The sequence below is a fragment of the Phalangium opilio genome, unplaced genomic scaffold (genome assembly GCF_054372755.1).
Source record: "Phalangium opilio isolate 3A_F unplaced genomic scaffold, DU_Popi_V2 ptg000002l_1, whole genome shotgun sequence".
NCBI lineage: Eukaryota > Metazoa > Arthropoda > Arachnida > Opiliones > Phalangiidae > Phalangium > Phalangium opilio.
Window position 1 is genome coordinate 6,761,000 of NW_028324144.1, and position 23,301 is coordinate 6,784,300.

The window sequence follows — 23,301 nt, forward strand, 5'->3', positions numbered from 1 at the left end:
GTTAATATAATCAGAAATATATAGTGAAAAATAGAAGCTATGGCCAGCGACAGTGATCAGGCAAAGTAATATGATATCGATGCCATTTAATAATCATTTTCATTTTAAAGTTCTATTAAAAACTATAACTATATTTAAGGGACCTCCTGAGTTTTTGTTACCTTTGACCTCTCCTTGACTATAAAAGGGTCAACTATTATCGGACTGCATCTTCCTCATCATAATTAGCAAAATTATTATTTAAATCTCAGTTGTTTAGGTTGTACTGAACACAATTCGGTATTTAGTTACCTTTTTCTTAATAAAGAATCATGATTGAAACATAGGCAATAGTGTACTGAATTTAGTAGTAGCCAAGGCCCTTATGGCCACGTGGGACGAAAATTGGGAAACTCGCAATCGCGGTTACATAATCTTTAATAAAACGAAGTGGAAATCTCCCTAGCTTCATTCAATTACTTTCTTTGTTTATAACTTTTTAAAAAGAATGAAGTCTAAAACAACCCTATTTTTACTCATGAAGTGAATGAACATTTGCTCCCTTAAATTTTCCCGCTGTTTCTGCTGTCTACCGCCAGGGACAGCAAAGATAACTCTTGTATCCTAGCGAAAATTAATTAAATAATATATGTAGTTTTTAAGTAGGTTACATTTATTATTGAAGTAGAAAACCGCAAAATATTAAATATGAAAGTTAAACCCAATATAAAGCTATCCTTGACTAGACTCGTTTATAAATAATTTGGTTATTCGTGTTTACGTAAGATCCAGTGGAAAAACAGGAAAGAGATGAAAACATATCCAACATATTTGAAAAGAAATACTATGCGGTTTATATTAGCAATTATGTACTATAAATAACGAATAGTGGCATGGCTTATTTTTTGAAAACCTCAATTTCTAAAAACTTTTGAAGGAAAAGTAAGGCAACATAACATTACGCATTAAACTGCCTTTTTTCTAAAAATAAAATGGAAAATATTAATTTGGTCTTAAAAACGATGACTACTAGTCGTCTGCTAACCAGAACCCTCACGGGATTGTTTCAACCAATTCAATTAATTTACGTATGTTTATATATTGTTTCGTCCCAGAAAACACTACACCTCTCCGTGTCTACCAATAACGTTAATTAGGAAAGTATTTTTTTATTATTTTTATTATTTTAATTATAATCAACTTTTTGAACATCAATAAACATAATCCTATTCTTAACAGCTTGAAGCCTATCGAAGGGACATATTACAAGATGCTAAACATTGATAGCTACGAAATTATTTTTGTCTGCCAATTAAAATAACATCTAACATTAAAATGTCTTATTAATCTAACGTGCATTATTTTTACGTATTTCGTACCTAGTAAGCAAACGTCGCGAGAAAAAGGAGTCCAGCAAAGCTTTTTCTCCATACTTTAATTACAAATATTGATTTTTTGAATTAAAAATTTGTCTTAATAAAAATAAAATATAATCTATGCTACTCTTTGATAGCGTAGCTTTTTATTACTGAAAGCAGAAGTAAGGTGAGACTAGAAGTAAAGAGCTCTAGCATTGGTAGTAGATCCTGGCACTAGTGAACAAATTTGAGGATTTTATGCCGCTTCCATCGCGTCTACACTAGAGAGAAAAAAATTGGTCGAGTTCCAAAAAATTTCCTACCCCCTTCCCCTCAATCTAAAGCCGCGGCTTGAATCTAGTTCGGCCGTCTACCGCCGCGACCGTCTCACGTTTTGGTGGAAAAATTCTGAAACGGCTACCAGAGGGCCAACCGTTGGTGAGTTTTCAAGAATATTCACTTTCGCCAAGTGAAGAATTTGGTTAGCTCAGTACTTCTAGTCTCATCTTACTTCTGCTGAAAGGAATATTAGAATATGTTCAACAGTTCCAAAGATTATCCCCTACATCCAAACAAACTATTTTTGTCTTTTTGTAATATTAGGCCTAGCATAGAGATCTCTAACTGCAGAAAATCCTTTTTCCTACGTTCTACCCTTAAATTCACGTAGATTAAAACTACACGTACACGCATTCACTAAAAACGATGTAATGAAAAACTGTATAGGTCCATTTCTTACTATATATTTCTGACAAGAACTTGTAGGAAAATATCTAGAAAAGTGAAAAGTTATAACTTGGAATTTCGTAGGATAATCATAGTATGCTAAAGCGGCTTTCAAAACAACGAGATGCAAATTTTGAAACGTGGCCGCCGTATTAATTTCGCTTCCATAAACAGGTATGAGCGTATTAGTATCATATGAGATACACCAGGTAAAATAGACACCGAGAAACACCTGTACCTCTAATTTATTTCACGGAATAATTATAGCAGGTATTCTAAATGAATTATAGGGAGAATAAAACTAAGTTTTATTCAACCATGGACACCAAATTAAGAATTGAATTCTTGTGTCCGCGTTCGAAACTGTTTCGTGTTTCATATTTTGGCGTTCAATGTCGTGGGGATACCGAAATGCAGAAAGAACTAGAAGCAAATAATACTTCTCTTCACGAGAAGTGTACTACATAGCGGGGTAATCGTAACATGATTCTTTCCAACATCATTTTACGTTTGGAGAAAGAATACTAGCTCGAATCATATACTTGCGAAATAGTTCCCTCATCATTACTTTATTAGTGCTTAACTATTTGCCAAGGCGTGCTTGTGGATTTTTGTTCCACGTCAAGATGAGGTTTGTGGGTTGATTGCTGAGGATTTAGTACCAAACAGTTAATGAATTCATACCACGGTGCGATGCCCTTTGATGAGAAAGAGAGTAAATAAAAATTTTAAGCCTGGGAAGAAGAATCGTGTTATATAACTAAAGTATCATCCTTCTTTTATCCCCTTCTGACAGAACTCAATCACTTCTATTCTGGGGCTAATTCAGAAAATCTATAGTTCGAGCATCGTAGGTCAAAGGGTTAGGGAGATACTGCGATTAGATTGTGAGTTAGTGGATTTCACAGATAATAATAATAATTTATTTCACAACCACAGAGGTTAGACTTGAACAAGGTGGTCACCTCCAATCATGGGAGGTAGTGTTCAGATTAAATACATTGTAAGGGATTCAGAGACAAGAACAGGAAAACATTTGGGGCTTTTCGAATGCTTTAATTTTAAACTAGTTTCCTTTATACAGTTTAAAATTAAGACGGGAGATGCATTTTGGGTCTTTAAATATGTTTTCAGGTCAAACTCAATTAGGTGGAAACCTTCTGGATGTTTATCTTTATATATAGTCCAGAATCAGAAAAGGAGAGCGAAAATTTCAACCTTTTACCTTACCCGCAGAAGTAGTATAAAAACATTTGGAAGGAAAAACAGACAGACTGGCATCCGCCTCAGGGAATTAATATAAATATATGCATTTGAAAACTTTTTCACCACTTCATTCCAAACTTCACTGCACTGACTATTATACGTTTAAATATAAATTTCATACAACTACGAAGCAAATATTATTATTTATGTCCTGAATAAGCTTATAAATAAAACCGCAATATTATATTTTATACAGAACTTGAAAACGAAATTGCTCCAAAATGGTATACATTATGTATTATTTTGGTTCTGTCATTTATTAAGAAAAAACATAAAGTTCCTGTAATTTAGGAAAGCGGAAGTATAAGTTAAAGGAAGTAAGGAAAGAGGAAAAAGAGTTGAATAAGAAGAAACCTTGTAGCGAAAGCAACGACGACTTAACTCCTATAAATTACCTCACAGTAATCGATTATTGGTCCCTCAAAACATCACCCCAGGAGGGATCGCTTAAACATATACGCTATAACCAAGAATGTTCATCCAAAAGCGGTAAACGTCGGATGCAGAAACACAGCTTAAATACGATCAATGCTGGCTTAGGTTTATGACCAAAAGTTTTCAACGCTATACCAGTTAGCCCTATACTTCGTCAGTAAAGGTTTCGATATTTTTAATGCATATGTTATTTTAAACTACAAATTTATGAAGTACAAGTCGTTAAACCGATGGTATGTTAGGTCAATATAATTGAATGGAAGAATTTTTGAGGTAGGGTCAAATGGGGTTATGTCAGAGATGACTTTTTATTTAAAGAAATTTGAAACGTCTGTGCCGTGATGAACAATGATTTCCAAAAACACATGTGTGGATTGAAATTTTGAGATCGAACATAACCCAATATAAATTAATGTCAGTTGCACCCATAGAAAATACATTGTTCTAGAACTGGCATTTTATATCTACTAATGTCAAAATTCAATTGCGACATAATATCTGCACAGCTCAGGAATGAAGACTAATTACTTTAAATTAAGGCATCCGTGGCATATCTTGCATTTATTTACACTTATATAAATTCAGAAATTGGTTTTTTTGTATGCACAGTCGTTATGCACAGTCACAATTAGTTACAGAATTTGACAATACTGTAATGATTGAAATGAGTAACATCAGCGGATTGTTTTAGAATAAGTCGTTCGGTTGAGTTGCTCAAGGCTGGGTCCGTTTAATCCTGACTCTTACATTCTTGACTAGTAACATTTTAGCTTTGTGATTGACGCCAAATTAAGCATAATTTTTTTTTAATTTGAAAAGTGTAAAAAAGTAGAAACATCATACAAATATTTCATACGGGTTACCCCAATGACTATTAGCTTTTTCGTGTAGTGGTTTAAGTTAGTGAGTTATAAAACTTCTTTGTGTAATGAACAGGACACGAACACATGCACTATACTAGCTGGAGACATACAGCAATATACTTATGGTGCTAGCCTGTTGTTTTCGTTTCAATGGCTTCATTTTCTTGACAAAAGTAGTTTTCTCCAAGAAGGGAAGGAAAGAAGTGGGGGTGATTTCCTCAGTAATACCACCTTATAGTTCCGAAATATCGTTTAATCATTATGTCCGGAAAAATATTTTCTCCTTAACTCGATCCCAGCAGAGCCTAACTCTAGGGGTTGGCGGAGTTCTTTCACGTCAGACCTATTTGTTCTATAAGAATTACATTTTTCCTCGGTAACAACACCTACAAAGTTATAGCCATAGTTATAGGGGTCATAATCTTGTATAAACGTCATAACTTGTGAAACTTTTCGTTACTCAAAGGTGTTAAAAGAGCGGGGATCCCACTAAGAGCCCAAACTGTGATATTGTTTTTGTTACGTTCCACAGAGAACATTAATCTTCATACAAAACACCAAAATGCAACATGTAAAACAAAGATGTGCAGAGTTTTGGATGGCGCAACTAATCTCTAACTTGAACAACCATACGATAATTTTAGTTAGAAAATAAATGAAGAGGATTAAGGTGTAACGATTCGTGATTTATAGTCCAATGTGATTTGTCCCAAACAATGTATCGATTTTGATAATTCTTTTATAAAAATGAAGATATTCTTCAAGTCAACGTTATTAATAACCTGATTCCAAAAGTTTGCCCTACAATTTGTGGTAATTGAGGTCAAAGGTTGTTCTTTCAACTCAATAAGGACCAAAAATTTGTCTAGTGAGCCACGTGTGGACCAAGGACCCGTAGTTGGAAATGACTGCTGTAAAGATATTACTGGAATGACTAATGGCATAATAAAAGGTTTATATGAGACGTACACAAAAAGAGTTGTTATCTAGACGGCGAGATGTATAAAGTAACAGATTTTTATATACTTAATAGCCAAGATTAGCTTTCTTATAGAGACAGTTGGTCTTATCTGCTGTGTTAAGTAGAGAGTTAATTTTAAAAATTTCAGCAACCTAAACTTATATAATAGAATTTTAGGTTCTTGATAACACAAAAACTTGAAATATTTATGTTGTACTGTAAAGGAAGTCATTACAGGTTAAGCTTTCCTTAAGGAAAGACACGAACCTTGTATGTCCTCATCTTCTTTTATGGAGGTTTCAACTTTACACGCCAAAGCAGAAAAGCTCTATGTAAGCGTCAAATTGAAATACGAAAACCGGAAAGGCGAAAGTCTGGCTGTAATCTACCATAAAGAAAGTCTTTAATTGCGGTAACTTCTAAGTTTGTTATCTTGTCTTCTATTATTTCCTAGATCTCAATATTTCAATCGTTCTGATATGAGCGAGGGAATTATCACTCCGTCCACCAATTAAGTATTTCGCATAATAATTTAACGTAGCGCGAGTTACCAGCCACTCGGTTCAAAAATATTTGTGTAAAACTATGAAGAAGTTAATACCATCAAATAATTACGCTGACTTTCAGTGCCGTCAAACTCGCAATATTATAAGAAAATGTCGGAGCATATAGCTTTAGCCATAAGTTTATAAGATATGTTTCATAAGTAAGACGCTTCCTATACTTTGTAATGCTAGAGACTAACAGGGAGGTTGTTCGAGAACGATGCGAGAATTGACTACACTCGGTTCTGCAGTCCATCTTCCTATTTAGTCTGTAGTAAGCCCTTTTCAGCGTCTCACCAGGCATCGATTTACGAGAATCTATCAGCATTCAAAAATACTTCACCGAGAAACTTCGTCAGCATAAATGTTTTCACCAACCACCAACGTTGTATAAAGCGACTTCTGTTTAAAAATTCAGGTCTGTATTTTCCTTGTTAAAATATATGAACTAAATGATAAAATTATGACGTTCGCGGTAGAAAATCAACGCGGACACTAATGCGATATAATACTCGAGTTAGTTGATTAATTTTTAAACAGTCGAGTTTGAGAACTTTCCGTCACTGAAAAATATATTAAACTCAAAACTGGAACTCACTGCCTGTAGTTTTTTTAAGGTAACTTATGTTTTTCTCAATAGTAGTTGTTTTAACTATTTGGTTTTTCTATCTGTGTATTAAATATAAACCTTGCCTTTTACAGTGAAACCCAAAATATAAGGCGATTAGGATGATACAAGTCGAGCGTGAGTTTTGAATTTATAAGCCACTCCCTTCAAAACCTTCAAAGCAGTCGCAGACGGAAAGGAAATTCCTCCATGTTCGACCATGGAGGGAAGAAATGAGATGGAGCTTCGACGTTTTTCTTACATTAATCCATTTTTGTATACGCTCATAGTTAATGATAAAAATTCATCGAAAACTTACCTATTTCGCCCTTCTAAATAAAGGTAATGATACAACATTTTCACGAGTTATTGCTTCAGTTTTCAGTTTATCAAGATGGCCGCCCAATAAAACAGCCTCATTAGGACAGTAGCTTTTATTGTCGATTAAGCCTACCATTAGGTTTTGATGTGCAGAAAATTTGACAGCTCAATGAGCCTACTATCTTAGTTTTGTTAGTTGAAAATCGGAAACTTAAAAAAATATAGGCACAGAATCCGCTGTTTAAGTGGCTGATGAACATATAACTGTGCTGCCTTCTAGTGAAAAGATTTGAAGCTCAAGACTGCTTTTGATTTATACAGCATGCTGCCAAAAGTTCATAAACAAAAACAAAAGTATACTTCATTTAAGCTTGCTCGCGCTGGGTAATATGAGAAAATCCCTTCAACAATAGTGTCTACCCCCTTCACGACCGTAGCACAGTGTGACTAGGCTCCAAAAGTAGCAGATGCTAGAATTTGTACCAAGAATTAACGTTTGGATCTCCATCGTAGAGTACTACCTGTGACCATCCAAAAACCTCTTCTCTGATTAGTTAATTGCTTCGTGTAAAGGTTTAAAGGATGGTCGTTTGACAAAGGTTGGGAACTGCGAACGGAATGCACTTCTAATTTTTAACTATGAAATTTTGATGCTGAGAATTTCCTAGCTAAAATATAAATATCTGAATCCGCAGATTTTGAATATATACTTTATAAAACATAACATTTAAATATCAAAATTTAAATATTAGATAATGTTCTCTATCCCTTTAAAATGAATTGGCCTACATAATAAATACCAGCATCATTCATTTTCTGGAGAGTGAGCCGATTTCACATGTATAGAGCTATTTCACATGTATAGAGCTATTTCAGAGGGGGTAATGGATACGTCACCAATGCTATTTGCCCATAGAGAAAACCCTCATAAAATGGCCGCCCTACACTCAAAGGCAGGCCCAATTTTCGTAGCAGACGAAATTTTTCCCCCACTGAAATAGCTCTATATTATATTTACGGAGATCAGAACTGGTGGATGGATAATTCTAACAACCCTATGCTTAGAAAACTAGATCTTCTATAGCATTAGCATTAAATTACAGCCCCAAACTAGGCAATATATTTAATGACATTAAAAACAGTGTAATCCCGCGCTTAGAGATCTCCTCTCGTTTTTTCTTCGAAAATGACATTAGTGGCTAAAAATATCGATCCATTTTTGAAGCCGAGCAAGCCGAAAATCTCATTTTTTCGTTGTAATGGCTAAATCAATATATGGGCAATAAATTAAACATTAGAGGACTTTAATTAGTAGAAAATATAGGTACAACCCACGGTGTATACAGGGTGTTTCTGAAAAGTCCATCACAAATTAAGGGGCGTGTTTATGGGACCAAACTGAGCGGAAAGTACCAAAGAACATGGGGTGTACAACATTTTGTTACGGAGATATGGCCTTCCAAACATTCGCCCCTAAAACAAGGAAATATCCAAAAATGAGGAGTAACACTTAAGACCGACTAACCAGCTTGTTTAAAATTACTAGACAATTTCAATAGCCTTTAATCGAACAATTGATTTCTACCTTTACTAATCAGAAGCGTATAAATGAGTAGAAGTATGCCTACGGTGGTAATGTAAAATTAATCCCAAGTGACATGATGTTTCAAGATCTTCCCAGCACCAAGTAAAATGGTTCTGATTGAAGGGACTTTTATTAGCACAGCGTAAACAACGTTATTTTCAGGAATTAGTCCAAATGTCCACGGGCGGCATTACAAAAACGAGGCAGTCTTTCGAATGATACTTGGACATGTTGGAAGATCCCTGGCTTGTTCCTGTTATCTCAAACCGTAAAAAGCTACGCAAATCTTCATCATCACGGACAACACTCTTGTACGTTAGGTATGACCTTGAGAAAACCTAAAAGGACATCTCGAATGTATTTGAAAAACCCATCTCCAATTAAGGGGCGTGTTGTTTGTTTCCAACAGAGTAAACTCGCCCAGAGAACAATTACAATGCAGAGCCACGTTTCGGCGTTAATGGCCCACAAAGGTGGTCCCAAAAACAAGAACAAACTTTAATTTGTTTCGTTCAGTAAGTGTTTCATGTGTCATAGATAAAACGCCATGATTAATGCACGAAGAAAATGAATTTATTGACAAGTTTTAACATTTAATTGCAACTAGTTACAAAAATTGTTCAAAGTGTTCACCACCCGCGTTAAGGCACACATTAGCACGTCTTACAAATGATTCCCTTACACGTTGAAAAATGCCTGGAGTTTCGCGAATTGTTTGACAGCCGTGAATTATTCGTCGACGTAGCTCTTCAACATCGGGCACTTCAGTCTGATAAACTAAGTCTTTCAGGTGGCCCCAAAGAAAGAAATCACAAGGGTTCAGATCGGGTGATCGAGCAGGCCACTCCACAGGTCCACCTCGACCTAACCACCGCAAAGGGAAGGTCGCGTTAAGATAATTTCGGACCGCGATGCTGAAATGTGGTGGTGCACCATCGTGCATGAACCACATTCTGTTTACCAAACCTAAGGGTACGTCTTCGAGTAGTTCCGGTAAATCGTCCCGTAAGAACTGCAAGTAAGCCACACCGTTTAACCTGGGCTCTAGGAAATATGGCCCAATTAAATTGTCAACCACAATACCACACCACACGTTTAAACTGAATTGTACTTGGTGACTTCTAACGCAAGTTGCGTGGGGGTTTAGCTGGGACCATTGATGTTTATTATGTAAGTTAATAATACCATCCCGTGAAAAGTTAGCTTCGTCAGTAACCAACAAATCCCGTGGGAAATCGATATCGTTTACTTTAGCCAGAAACCACTGACAAAACGCCGTGCGTCGTGGGTAGTCCGCTGGATTCAAACCTTGAACTTTTTGAACATGGAAAGGATGAAACCGGTGGCTTCTGAGGATTTTCCATACGAGCGTGTGGTTTACTGGACGATTTACCAGAACTACTCGAAGACGTACCCTTAGGTTTAATAAACAGAATGTGGTTCATGCACGATGGTGCACCACCACATTTCAGCATCGCGGTCCGAAAACTTGTCAATAACATTTTCTTTGTGCATTAATCATGGCGTTTTATCTATGACACATGAAACACTTACTGAACGAAACAAATTAAAGTTTGTTCTTTTGTTTGGGACCACCTTTGTGGGCCATTAACGCCGAAACGTGGCTCTGCATTGTAATTGTTCTCTGGGCGAGTTTACTCTGTTGGAAACAAACAACACGCCCCTTAATTGGAGATGGGTTTTTCAAATACATTCGAGATGTCCTTTTAGGTTTTCTCAAGGTCATACCTAACGTACAAGAGTGTTGTCCGTGATGATGAAGATTTGCGTAGCTTTTTACGGTTTGAGATAACAGGAACAAGCCAGGGATCTTCCAACATGTCCAAGTATCATTCGAAAGACTGCCTCGTTTTTGTAATGCCGCCCGTGGACATTTGGACTAATTCCTGAAAATAACGTTGTTTACGCTGTGCTAATAAAAGTCCCTTCAATCAGAACCATTTTACTTGGTGCTGGGAAGATCTTGAAACATCATGTCACTTGGGATTAATTTTACATTACCACCGTAGGCATACTTCTACTCATTTATACGCTTCTGATTAGTAAAGGTAGAAATCAATTGTTCGATTAAAGGCTATTGAAATTGTCTAGTAATTTTAAACAAGCTGGTTAGTCGGTCTTAAGTGTTACTCCTCATTTTTGGATATTTCCTTGTTTTAGGGGCGAATGTTTGGAAGGCCATATCTCCGTAACAAAATGTTGTACACCCCATGTTCTTTGGTACTTTCCGCTCAGTTTGGTCCCATAAACACGCCCCTTAATTTGTGATGGACTTTTCAGAAACACCCTGTATAGTTTGTTACTTATTTACGATTTTTTCGCCGAAGTGATCCATCAAAAACTCAGGAGAAAATATCTAAAAAACACCATATCCTAAAAACAAATATTTTGTTTGAATACAAGTTTAGCAAACAGTATGAGCTGTTGACACTAAAGTAAGGGTTAAAATATATTATAGCTGGTAATTTTACGTAAAATGTTATTATTTACTAAACAAATATTTTGCTTTGGTTTCAATTGAAATTTCATGAAATGACGAATGATTTTCTTTTTTGTTAAAACATGGCAATCGAACCTTCCTAGAGGTCTTACTTTCTGATTTTAAGAATCTTTAACTATTCATCAGTGTTCGCTATTGTTAACTCCGCAAAGCATGCGCCATAACTGACTGATAATCTACTTCCAGCAAAACCCGCGTAATCCATTTTGCTAGTACTCATTAAAAAGATTTTTCAATCCCCTGTGATCTTTGAAAATGGTAGCCAGAATTGCAGAACAACCGTGAATTTTGAAATAACGTCCAAAAAATGTTTCAACCTATTACACTGATATCAAGACAGACTGTTCCCTTTAAATATGCCTAATAACCCACCTTCATTTAAAATGACAGCTAGAAAAGAAACGCTGTAGACAACGAGCTTTTGTGTCGAAATTTCTGTTCGATTTATGTCTATGTCGATATGAAATTATCCTAATATTTAAAAACGGTAAATTTGGGAGTTATTAAATTATCGTTCCATCGGTAATTTCTGGTAATAGTTTCATTGCGTGTAGTCTTTTAAACCACGTTGAATTGTGATCACCTTAAACAGCTCTAACTAATGGAAAAAACTGGGCTCTGAAGTAAAATAAGGTAATTTTATAATCTCTGGTTGTCTAGTACTCTTTGTTTTACTCAAAAAGATTTTGATTCTGAACGCCATAATTTGGAAACTCTTTCATAATTGGCAATGGAAATTTATCATTAAATTATAATTGTAAAATGATGGTATGACATAAGTCGGTAATTTACGGCGGTATTTTGTAAATACCGGTAAGTCACGGACATAAAGGGTGGAAATTAAACGTAATCAAAACACCCAGTTTGGAAAAATATAGTTAATATTAACCATTTAAATATCAACGATTAAGGGAAAGATTTAACCAACATAATATTATATCTTAAAACAATGGCCTATTTTTCTATAAATAAGGGGGAAAATATTAAAATATGAATGATCTCTTATTTCAGTGGTCTTAAAAACGTTGACTACAGCCTCGCCATTTGTTTAGAGGTGTCTGCTAGTCAGAACCAACCAATGGTGGGACCGTATAGTCCTCATTTTAAGACCAATTTAATGCTAATTATTTCGTAATAAAATTTTTATATACTATTTTTCCTTTTATATTCAGAAAAAGCTCTTAATTTAAGGTATAATGTGTAGAACCAGGATCTTTTTCTTTAAATAACCAAATTTCTTTACCTTTCTTTAGGCGCTACACATTACATTAAACGTGTTATCTCCATCAGAAATTGCTTTGCCTCTTATCCAAGAATTCTTAAATGTATACTGTAGGTACAGCGAAAGAAATAACGCGCAGACGCCTTAAACAGAGAAAAAGAAAACTTTCTTTCAAGAATAGTTATTACATTGGAAGGATTTGATCCTTGGCATATTATTTATTTGGATGGAAAGAAACACGAATAAGCCTCACCCTTATAACCTATGAATATTAAAGGTTTCTAAACAAGATAGATGAATGTATAGGGACAGCTCCTGGGGGAAAAAGAATCGGCAAGAAAGAGCGATGAGTGTCCAATATAAGAGAAACGGGATCGCTATTCCTCTTTGCCCGGATAAAGCGTACTATTTGGTACGTGTTTTCCCACATTTCAATGGAAATACGTCGATGTGGAAATATTTTTCATTTTAAACTCCCCCGCGCGCCATCTCTCGATTTCCTTACACGTACTACACCCCCATCGTTTTTTGGGGCCGAGATACTATTTTTCAAACTTGGAACGAAACCGCGAACCGGGGATGAAAACCGCTCCGTGAAGCGCCGCTCGTAATAAATTCAGAGCTTCTCGACTATTAATCAGTTTTGATAACCCTTCCCCTTCCTAAGCCGTCGAAAAACACAATATTCCTAAACGTTCTCTAGCGTAATCGAGCGTCAGAATGATTTATTCACAAACTTCACACTTAATTGTTAGACTAACATTTTAAAAATTGTACTACGTCAATTCTAAACTTTGGTTAAGCAGACTTGAGAAAAATCAAGCTGTAGAATCAAATTTTCCTTCATTGAGCCGAGTTTTAAATTAAATTACACGAATTTTATTTTGCAAACATTCTAAACGGGAGTGCGATCTTCATTTTAATAAAAATAAGGCATGCACGAGATTCTAAAGGCTTCATTGCCGATAACCTTCTTGAAGAGGCACGTTTTTCATTTGAAATTTTAAGGCTTCACATACACAAGTAGGTACAAAATGTGGGGTATATACTACTAATATGGTGAAGAAAGTATTTTACGCTGAATAAATATTAATATTTTTTGTGATTGGAATTGATCTAAAACTGATATAATAAATCTTTATAAACTAATATAATTCTATGAAAGGTAGGCTTAGTACCATAAGGTCGAAACGCTAAGTACTAATTTAGAAGACCAATCAGAAGAAGCCGGAAACCAATAAAGAATCAAAAGCCCCTAACATCCAAACAATGCACGTAGAAAGGTATTGGCTTCTATTCCAGTGCTATTTACTATTTTTCCTCGTATTGCAAACATTTTATTAATAGGCCTCTATCACGTAAAATAGTGGCTATGAATAAAATCTGCACGTTTAAAAGGATATAGTTCTAGAATATTCTCTATTTTAATATAAAGACCACGTAAAATATTTCATTTATTAATTGGAACCATGTTTTTATCTAAAATATTAAAGTGGATACAATCAGCTACATTTCCATTATGGCGCGTAATTGACGCTACGGGTTAGCCATCCTGTGAAGCACTGGGAAATACCCCTATTGGACGACTAGTACCACCTGACGGATTCGTCCAATAGTGGTACTACTAATGCTTCAAGGGAAAGCCTAACGTATTATTACCAGGCTGGAAAATAAGCATAATTTTTAAACTAGTCCTTCGGACCAGTGACCCCCTCCCTACAGGGTTGGCAAGTTTTAAACTAATTGTTTTAAACTTTGGTTTAAAACTTGTTTTAAACAGCCATGAAAAAAAAACTTTAATTTGTTTAAAACGTTTTAAACAAAACGTTTAAAACATGTTTTTTTATGGAGAAAAATTTCGAATATTTTTAACTTTTTTTTTTATTTGAAAATGAGCGAAAAGATTAAATAATAGAAATAATAAGCTCCAGTCAAAACCTTCCAATTATTCGACTGTTTCAAATGTGTGTTTAATTGTTTGGAGACCCTACCAGTGGTTTTATCCATTACCAATCTGTATTGAAGACTGATATTCAAAAATATGATTAAGGATAACTTATTTTGTCATCTACTTAAAGCAAAGCAATAACATTTTTCCTATGTGGTTTCTCTACACTGTTGGTACATTTTACTGTTCTAAAAATTTTACGCGTAATCTATAAAGCCAGGCCTTTGACAGTGCTAAAATTAATACGCCTAGTCCGATAACGGAAAACATGAGCTCCTACAAATAAGTAAGGGGTGGTGAAGTTTCAAATGTATGATGAGTTCTGACCAAGAAACTCGGAAGTACGGAAGCGGAAATGACTGAATAGTGGCCACAAAAGAAATCAGGCATTTAGACATTAGGGGTTAAATGTACAAATTTACGCATCACACTCATTTTGTATCCGCTATTAAAAAATTATATTTTCCTTCTGAAAAGATCGTTTGCTCTTTTTTAAACAGTCAGTAGAATTTTTCAAATATTAAATATTGTATCCTCAACACGTACTCCCTTTTAAATAATTAATTTCATGATAAAATGTTTTCCGAAAATCTAACTTTAAATCGTGTTATAAACAATAAAAACACAAACTTTTTTAACTAAGTTTTTGCCAACCCTGACTAGGACCCTTTCATACACCTTCAAATTCTAAATTTTAGGAGCTCTTGATTTTCCTGTTTGACTTTGCAGTACATGTTCGTTGTACGTTGGTCTAGGGGTATGATACTCGCGCTGGTTGCGAGTGGTACCAGGTTAAATCCCGGAAGGTCGCGTCTTAGAGCTTCATATTATAAATTGAGGAGTATTTTTATTTTCGTGTTTTACCTCTCTATACGTTTCGTGGTACGTTGGTCTAGGTGTATAATACTTGCTTTGGGTTCAAGTGGTCCCTGGTTCTAATTCCACACGGACAATTTCTTACACCTTGAAATTCTAAATTTATTCAATATTGAACGCTCAAAATAATTAATATCATAAAATAATTTCGGAAAATCTAATTTGTTCTTGAAAATGCGTAAATTTGTAGTTTGATTGAATTAAATATTGATTAAGGATTAAATTAATATAAATAAAGAAAAATTGCAATATCGGGACTTCAGTCAATTGATAAACGTCACTCTTATCGTTTGTTTTTTTCCGTCTTGGTCCAAACCAAGACCTTTTTTAATCAAGTAGGTTGTGAAAATAAGCGCCTTGCGCTAGCGGGAGTAGTGGCTTAAATGGAGACCAGCGATATAGACAATTAGATCTGGAAGAGTGATTTAAACATGTTTAAAACTAGTTTTTTTTTGTGTTTTTTACTGTTTTTTTCTACTTGTTTAAAAAACAGTTTAAAACAAAAAATCGTGTTTTAAACAATAAAAAACACAACTTTTGTTTTTTTTAAAAAAAACTTCATTTTTGCCAACCCTGCCTCCCTAGTGTCCTAAATAAAAAACTGGTCTCAGGACTGGTCCCAGCCTTTGTTCTCCTATAGATTTTTAATTAATAAACTGGTCCCCAGGACCAGTAACCCCCACTTTTTGAATTAAAAAACTATTCCTAGCAATTAATAAACTGGTTTTGGACCAGAGGAAGTGTGCTATTTCCCAGAGTGATTATTACGCGCCATTACGGAAACTTAACTGCTCATATCTTCTTTAATATTGTGCATAGAAACATGGTTCTGATTGATATATTGATGTTTTTATAAGCCCTTTCGATTAAAAAGAAAAATTATAGCCGGGAGTATCCCTTCAAATCGATTAAAGTTCACTAAATACTAGACCGACTCAAGTTTTTACCGTTTCAATAGACTACCATATTTTAAATGGCAAGTAGATAAATTACCCAAAATAAAATCTGACATAAAACTTTCAAACATTTAAAAAAAAAAATTTAAAGTAGGTCCTATATTTTATTATATTAAGAATTCGACGTATCTATAGTGCCCAGTATCACCAGCACCGCCACCAATCTCGCGATATCCACACGGATATACTTCTAAAAATATTTCTTATTGTTGCTAAAATATAGTTTTTCTATTCACGTTTGTTCTTCCTTTTCGGCAAATTCAAGAGAAAGGCTTTTGATTTTATATTTCCAAGTCTAAATTTAATTTTTCCATTTTTTTTGCAAAGTCAAACCACTTCCTTCTACCACAAAAGAGCATCGGCGCTCTTCAAAGTAATTTCAAAGACTGTTAAAAATTCTTTCTTTTTAATAAGAAATGAGGGGCTTTTATCCTCGCCCAAAGAAAGAGTAAATAAAACCAATTAATGATTCCAACTTTAAAAATGAGAAACGCTAGGTACTTCAATTCCAGACACAGGCGCGTTTCAAAATTAAAAATTAGTTAAGTGGTGGCATTTCCACAGGTTTCCTTTATAAATTATTCATAAAAAGGAAACTTCCCGGAAAAGGTAGGGCCGGGTTGAGAATTTTTTACGTTCGTTTTTAATTCTCCAACGATTCCACGTAACTAATCAGAAATACTCGTAGAGAAACACTTAAAAGGAGTCTCTAGAATTACAGAAGAGCTCGCGAAAGGTTTTCTCTTTAGAGCTGGTAGGATTTCTAAGACCTAAGGGTGAGACAGTAAAAAGAGCACTGTTTTCATTGTCAAAGTTCAGAGGAAAAGGAACGAAAAGTATTTTAACTCTTACGTGCTTGAGTGGACGGACTAGTCAAGTAGAAGGTTGATTTTTGATGTAACAGTTGGAACACATAACCGTATATTGCTCTGATAAGTTTTGTTCAAAACTATTTTTAGCGCCCTTCATTGGGGCTCTCTTGAAGGAGGATGATGAATATGAGCCACGCGAGAGTTGGAAAATCACTCCTGATATACCACATTCTATTCTATCCCAGTATGGATAGCGCAGAAATATGTTTAATTTTGTCTCCAACAGACAATGCTGATAATATAGGCCCTTTCGCTAGACAATTACATATGGAGAGGGCTTATGGTACACATTATAATTATGAAAAAGTTATTTAAGTGAATTATTTGTTAATATTTGATTCATATTGGTTGTGGTTAATAAAATGGATCAGTGGTGTACACTTTGTTAAATGATTGATTGGCTCGCAATGAGCAATAAACCACTACTGTAGCAAGCACACAATAGTGCAGCGCTTGCATGGAGCAGGCTCATATTAGCCTGGCTTCAAATTGTAAAGTGCAGTCCAACAAGGAGTATAAGGCCACAAGGAGCCTAAGCCTTTTTTACATTGAAGCAATCCAACGAGTAAACTCGTCAATTGGTTACCACGAGCAAAAAAGTAAAATATCGTAAAAATGTAACACTTGTTCTGTACTGCTAAAAGCTGCACGATATATTTTCTGTTTAAATTGCTTTTCATTGTTATCTTACGTGTATTTTATAGCATTGTCTAGAGAAACGAGTAAGATGAGTAGGCTAGATGTTTTACGAAAATCCCTGTTCTTTGCATAAACTGTTGGTAGAAGTTAACTAATAGAGGTAATATTTAGTAAAAGTCAAAAATCAAATCATATATGTGTTGTTGGAATTACGAATAAAAAATAATTATTTTTCCTGACTTTATATACACTAATTTAACACTAAATAGTGAGGTGTTGCCTGGTTGGGTTAGGTGTATAAGACTTCGATGCCTTGAAAATCCGCGAATAGTGACTAAATTGATTGAACTGCCATTTGGATGGCTACCTATCGTTTGAAACATTTTTCTTTTGAGTTAGAAATTGCTTATGGCCAACTATAACACCAGTCCAAGTGCTAAAACAGATTATCTTTAGCCCATATAAAGAAAGGAATCGCGTTGTACCAGCATGCTGGGTGTGTTACCTTCCAGTAACAAGTCTAAAAAGCGTGCTTCGCTTCCCAGAGCTTGAAACGGAAATCTTTGTATAAAAGATTGAAGAAGAATCCAGAAAGCCTTTAGTTATTCCGAATTCGTCTATCGAGACCGATCTTTCTCTGCTAAACGAAAGAAAACAGCTCGTATGTGAAACGCTTGTTTTCTTGGCTTCCTTTTTTACAAATTGAGGAGCGAGAGGCGCTGCTCGAGATGAAAACGAATTTCCATAAAAAGTCGGAACGGCGCCTCGTGTATTGTTCTCCCTCAGACTCTTCTTCTTCTTTTAAGAGCTTTGATGGTAAAGGCCTCAAACCTTCTTCCACACTCCTTCGGATTATCATATATGCAAATGACCTACGTAAAATATATATATATTCGAAAACCCCCCAGAATATTTTCATATATAGTTAACGGTTGAATTATTCTTAAAATTGTGAATCAAAATCATTCAGGATTTTTTTCGAAACCTGAGAAATACATTTTTGAAATGTATCGTTGCTGGTTATTTCATGACCAAGCCGGTGAAGTCGAGGCTTAGTGCTTTTAGACTATGACCCGGCTGGAATAGGCTAATTTCTGTAATAATAGTAATGTTGTTCTAGCATAATCAGAGTGGCGTTATACATACATCATAAGATTTGTTCCATACGTTTGGAACTAGTTACTGACAGCTTGTCATGAAGTGACGTATGTGAAACGTCATTGATTCTATAGCCAGTCAAAGGCTTAGTACAGACTAAATAGGAAGATGGACTTCAAAACCGAGTGTAGTCATTTCTCGCGTCGTTCTCGAACTGGCTTTCAGTAAGTCTCTAGTATTACAAAGTATATCATTCCACTGTTGACATGGGTGAAGAGAACTTTACAGGGCCTAGGGGTGCGTCATTAAACACCGCTAGAGGCGGTGCAACTTGGCTAGCCTTCCGCTTGTAGTGAACTCTGGCTCCATCTGGCGTTGCCTCTTGGAGAGTCAGAAGGAACCATTCCGCCCGGCGCGTTGTTTTCTTTACAAGTAATTACACGTACGGTCTTTAGGTTGCGTAATACTTATGAAACATATCTTATAAACTTATGATGTATGTTTGTAATCGCTAGCCATAAACTGTTTGTTCACTCCTGGTTCAATAATGCCGGGTTTTACCGAAGTTTTAACCAAATTCTTGTTATTATAAATCTTTCAGTTTTCCATTTTAAGCATTTTGGGGGCGAAACTACTATTAGAGAGTTTAAGCATCCCCTATACGCGTACGTGTAGCCACCTTTGACAATGCATTGGTCTAATGCACTGTGGAAGGTAGCTACACGTACGCGTTTAGGGGATGCTTAAACTCTCTATTATTATGTTTCGTGAGAAAACCTTTAGAGTGGATGCTTAACTATATATACAGGGTGTTTCTGAAAAGTCCATCACAAATTAAGGGGCGTGTTTATGGGACCAAACTGAGCGGAAAGTACCAAAGAACATGGGGTGTACAACATTTTGTTACGGAGATATGGCCTTCCAAACATTCGCCCCTAAAACAAGGAAATATCCAAAAATGAGGAGTAACACTTAAGACCGACTAACCAGCTTGTTTAAAATTACTAGACAATTTCAATAGCCTTTAATCGAACAATTGATTTCTACCTTTACTAATCAGAAGCGTATAAATGAGTAGAAGTATGCCTACGGTGGTAATGTAAAATTAATCCCAAGTGACATGATGTTTCAAGATCTTCCCAGCACCAAGTAAAATGGTTCTGATTGAAGGGACTTTTATTAGCACAGCGTAAACAACGTTATTTTCAGGAATTAGTCCAAATGTCCACGGGCGGCATTACAAAAACGAGGCAGTCTTTCGAATGATACTTGGACATGTTGGAAGATCCCTGGCTTGTTCCTGTTATCTCAAACCGTAAAAAGCTACGCAAATCTTCATCATCACGGACAACACTCTTGTACGTTAGGTATGACCTTGAGAAAACCTAAAAGGACATCTCGAATGTATTTGAAAAACCCATCTCCAATTAAGGGGCGTGTTGTTTGTTTCCAACAGAGTAAACTCGCCCAGAGAACAATTACAATGCAGAGCCACGTTTCGGCGTTAATGGCCCACAAAGGTGGTCCCAAACAAAAGAACAAACTTTAATTTGTTTCGTTCAGTAAGTGTTTCATGTGTCATAGATAAAACGCCATGATTAATGCACAAAGAAAATGTTATTGACAAGTTTTCGGACCGCGATGCTGAAATGTGGTGGTGCACCATCGTGCATGAACCACATTCTGTTTATTAAACCTAAGGGTACGTCTTCGAGTAGTTCTGGTAAATCGTCCCGTAAGAACTACAAGTAAGCCACACCGTTTAACCTGGGCTCTAGGAAATATGGCCCAATTAAATTGTCACCCACAATACTACACCACACGTTTAAGCTGAATTGTACTTTGTGAATTCTAACGCAAGTTGCGTGTGGTTTTTTCTTAATCAGCAAACCAATTGGCGGCTGCTTGTTTTTGGATCGTCCTCGAAAATAGTGAGAACTTCGCCTATTCTTAAAAAACAGAGCACTAAAACAGAGCACTAGGTTTTTTAAGAAAGGAATAAAAGAGGTTTCACGTACATGTGTTTGTTTTATTAAACTCATAATTCAACGAAGTCTGTTACAATGCCTTTCTTCACAAATGCCGAATATGCGGATATGCACCTAATGTATGGACTAGCCGAGGGGAATGCCGCTGCAGCTGTACGCTTGTATCAGGAAAGATTTCCGCAGAGGCGACTACCAAATCGACTGACGTTCGAGGCTGTGGACAGACGTTTGAGGCAAGATGGACGAATCCAACCGGCTGGACCTCAACCTAGAGCGAGAGCCATCCCAGAGGCCGTAGAAGACGAAGTTCTCACCATTTTCGAGGACGAGCCTGAATCAAGTACCCGCCAAGTTGGTCGCCGATTAGGCGTAAACCACACGCTCGTGTGGAAAATCCTCAGAAGCCACCGGTTTCATCCTTTCCATGTTCAAAAAGTTCAAGGTTTGAATCCAGCGGACTACCCACGACGCACGGCGTTTTGTCAGTGGTTTCTGGCTAAAGTAAACGATATCGATTTCCCACGGGATTTGTTGGTTACTGACGAAGCTAACTTTTCACGGGATGGTATTATTAACTTACATAATAAACATCAATGGTCCCAGCTAAACCCCCACGCAACTTGCGTTAGAAGTCACCAAGTACAATTCAGTTTAAACGTGTGGTGTGGTATTGTGGGTGACAATTTAATTGGGCCACATTTCCTAGAGCCCAGGTTAAACGGTGTGGCTTACTTGCAGTTCTTACGGGACGATTTACCGGAACTACTCGAAGACGTACCCTTAGGTTTGGTAAACAGAATGTGGTTCATGCACGATGGTGCACCACCACATTTCAGCATCGCGGTCCGAAATTATCTTAACGCGACCTTCCCTTTGCGGTGGTTAGGTCGAGGTGGACCTGTGGAGTGGCCTGCTCGATCACCCGATCTGAACCCTTGTGATTTCTTTCTTTGGGGCCACCTGAAAGACTTAGTTTATCAGACTGAAGTGCCCGATGTTGAAGAGCTACGTCGACGAATAATTCACGGCTGTCAAACAACTCGCGAAACTCCAGGCATTTTTCAACGTGTAAGGGAATCATTTGTAAGACGTGCTAATGTGTGCCTTAACGCGGGTGGTGAACACTTTGAACAATTTTTGTAACTAGTTGCAATTAAATGTTAAAACTTGTCAATAAATTCATTTTCTTCGTGCATTAATCATGGCGTTTTATCTATGACACATGAAACACTTACTGAACGAAACAAATTAAAGTTTGTTCTTGTTTTTGGGACCACCTTTGTGGGCCATTAACGCCGAAACGTGGCTCTGCATTGTAATTGTTCTCTGGGCGAGTTTACTCTGTTGGAAACAAACAACACGCCCCTTAATTGGAGATGGGTTTTTCAAATACATTCGAGATGTCCTTTTAGGTTTTCTCAAGGTCATACCTAACGTACAAGAGTGTTGTCCGTGATGATGAAGATTTGCGTAGCTTTTTACGGTTTGAGATAACAGGAACAAGCCAGGGATCTTCCAACATGTCCAAGTATCATTCGAAAGACTGCCTCGTTTTTGTAATGCCGCCCGTGGACATTTGGACTAATTCCTGAAAATAACGTTGTTTACGCTGTGCTAATAAAAGTCCCTTCAATCAGAACCATTTTACTTGGTGCTGGGAAGATCTTGAAACATCATGTCACTTGGGATTAATTTTACATTACCACCGTAGGCATACTTCTACTCATTTATACGCTTCTGATTAGTAAAGGTAGAAATCAATTGTTCGATTAAAGGCTATTGAAATTGTCTAGTAATTTTAAACAAGCTGGTTAGTCGGTCTTAAGTGTTACTCCTCATTTTTGGATATTTCCTTGTTTTAGGGACGAATGTTTGGAAGGCCATATCTCCGTAACAAAATGTTGTACACCCCATGTTCTTTGGTACTTTCCGCTCAGTTTGGTCCCATAAACACGCCCCTTAATTTGTGATGGACTTTTCAGAAACACCCTGTATACCTTTACATCGTGTTCAGCTAGGCGTAATTAAGGGTATATTAACCTAATGCTTTTGAGTGAATGAAATTCCAAGATTAATCTAATTAAGTAGCTCAAGAGTGTCATTAAATATTAATAAAGATAGTATATATTCCGTGATATAATACCTGTGTGAGAGAAGCCAGGTTTTACACACGAACAGCTGCTGTTTTTTATATTATTTTCTTAGGAAAATAAGAGTTTCTTTAATCGAGACTATTAAAAATTTAAGAAGCGTTGTATTGATTTTCCTTGGGTTGAAGTGGCGTCTTAGATTTGACAAAATGAGTGTATGCAGGGTATTTCTGATAAGTCTGTCATAAACTAAGGGGGATGTTGTTTAGGCTATTTTGAGTCGAAAACGTTCTATGACAGTGTTAATTTTCCTGAATAACGTATGAGGTCGTAGCGGTGAAAGCGCTTTCGATGCATAGAGATCTCAGTATTCAGCGTATCTCTACAATTTGATAGAACACTACCAACGAGATATACAAGGCCCATGCGGGCGCCAATTTTTTTA

The 23,301-nt window shown here is 36.2% G+C and overlaps 1 protein-coding gene and 2 long non-coding RNA genes across 4 annotated transcripts in view; 1 reads left to right on the top strand and 2 right to left on the bottom strand.

Moving 5' to 3' along the window:
- The window catches only part of LOC149718471 (cell adhesion molecule Dscam1-like), a 189,354-nt gene that overhangs the window by 123,211 nt on the left and 42,842 nt on the right, over positions 1-23,301 (bottom strand). The gene's annotated exons all lie outside the window — the stretch shown is intronic.
- Positions 8,413-9,986, top strand: LOC149718473 (uncharacterized). The gene is made up of 3 exons (XR_016370999.1): positions 8,413-8,748; positions 8,809-8,966; positions 9,056-9,986. It is a non-coding gene; the product is annotated as an uncharacterized LOC149718473 (long non-coding RNA).
- Positions 9,198-10,948, bottom strand: LOC149718474 (uncharacterized). Its single transcript, XR_016371031.1, has 3 exons — positions 10,396-10,948; positions 10,201-10,306; positions 9,198-9,510 (listed from the first exon to the last, which is right to left on the bottom strand). It is a non-coding gene; the product is annotated as an uncharacterized LOC149718474 (long non-coding RNA).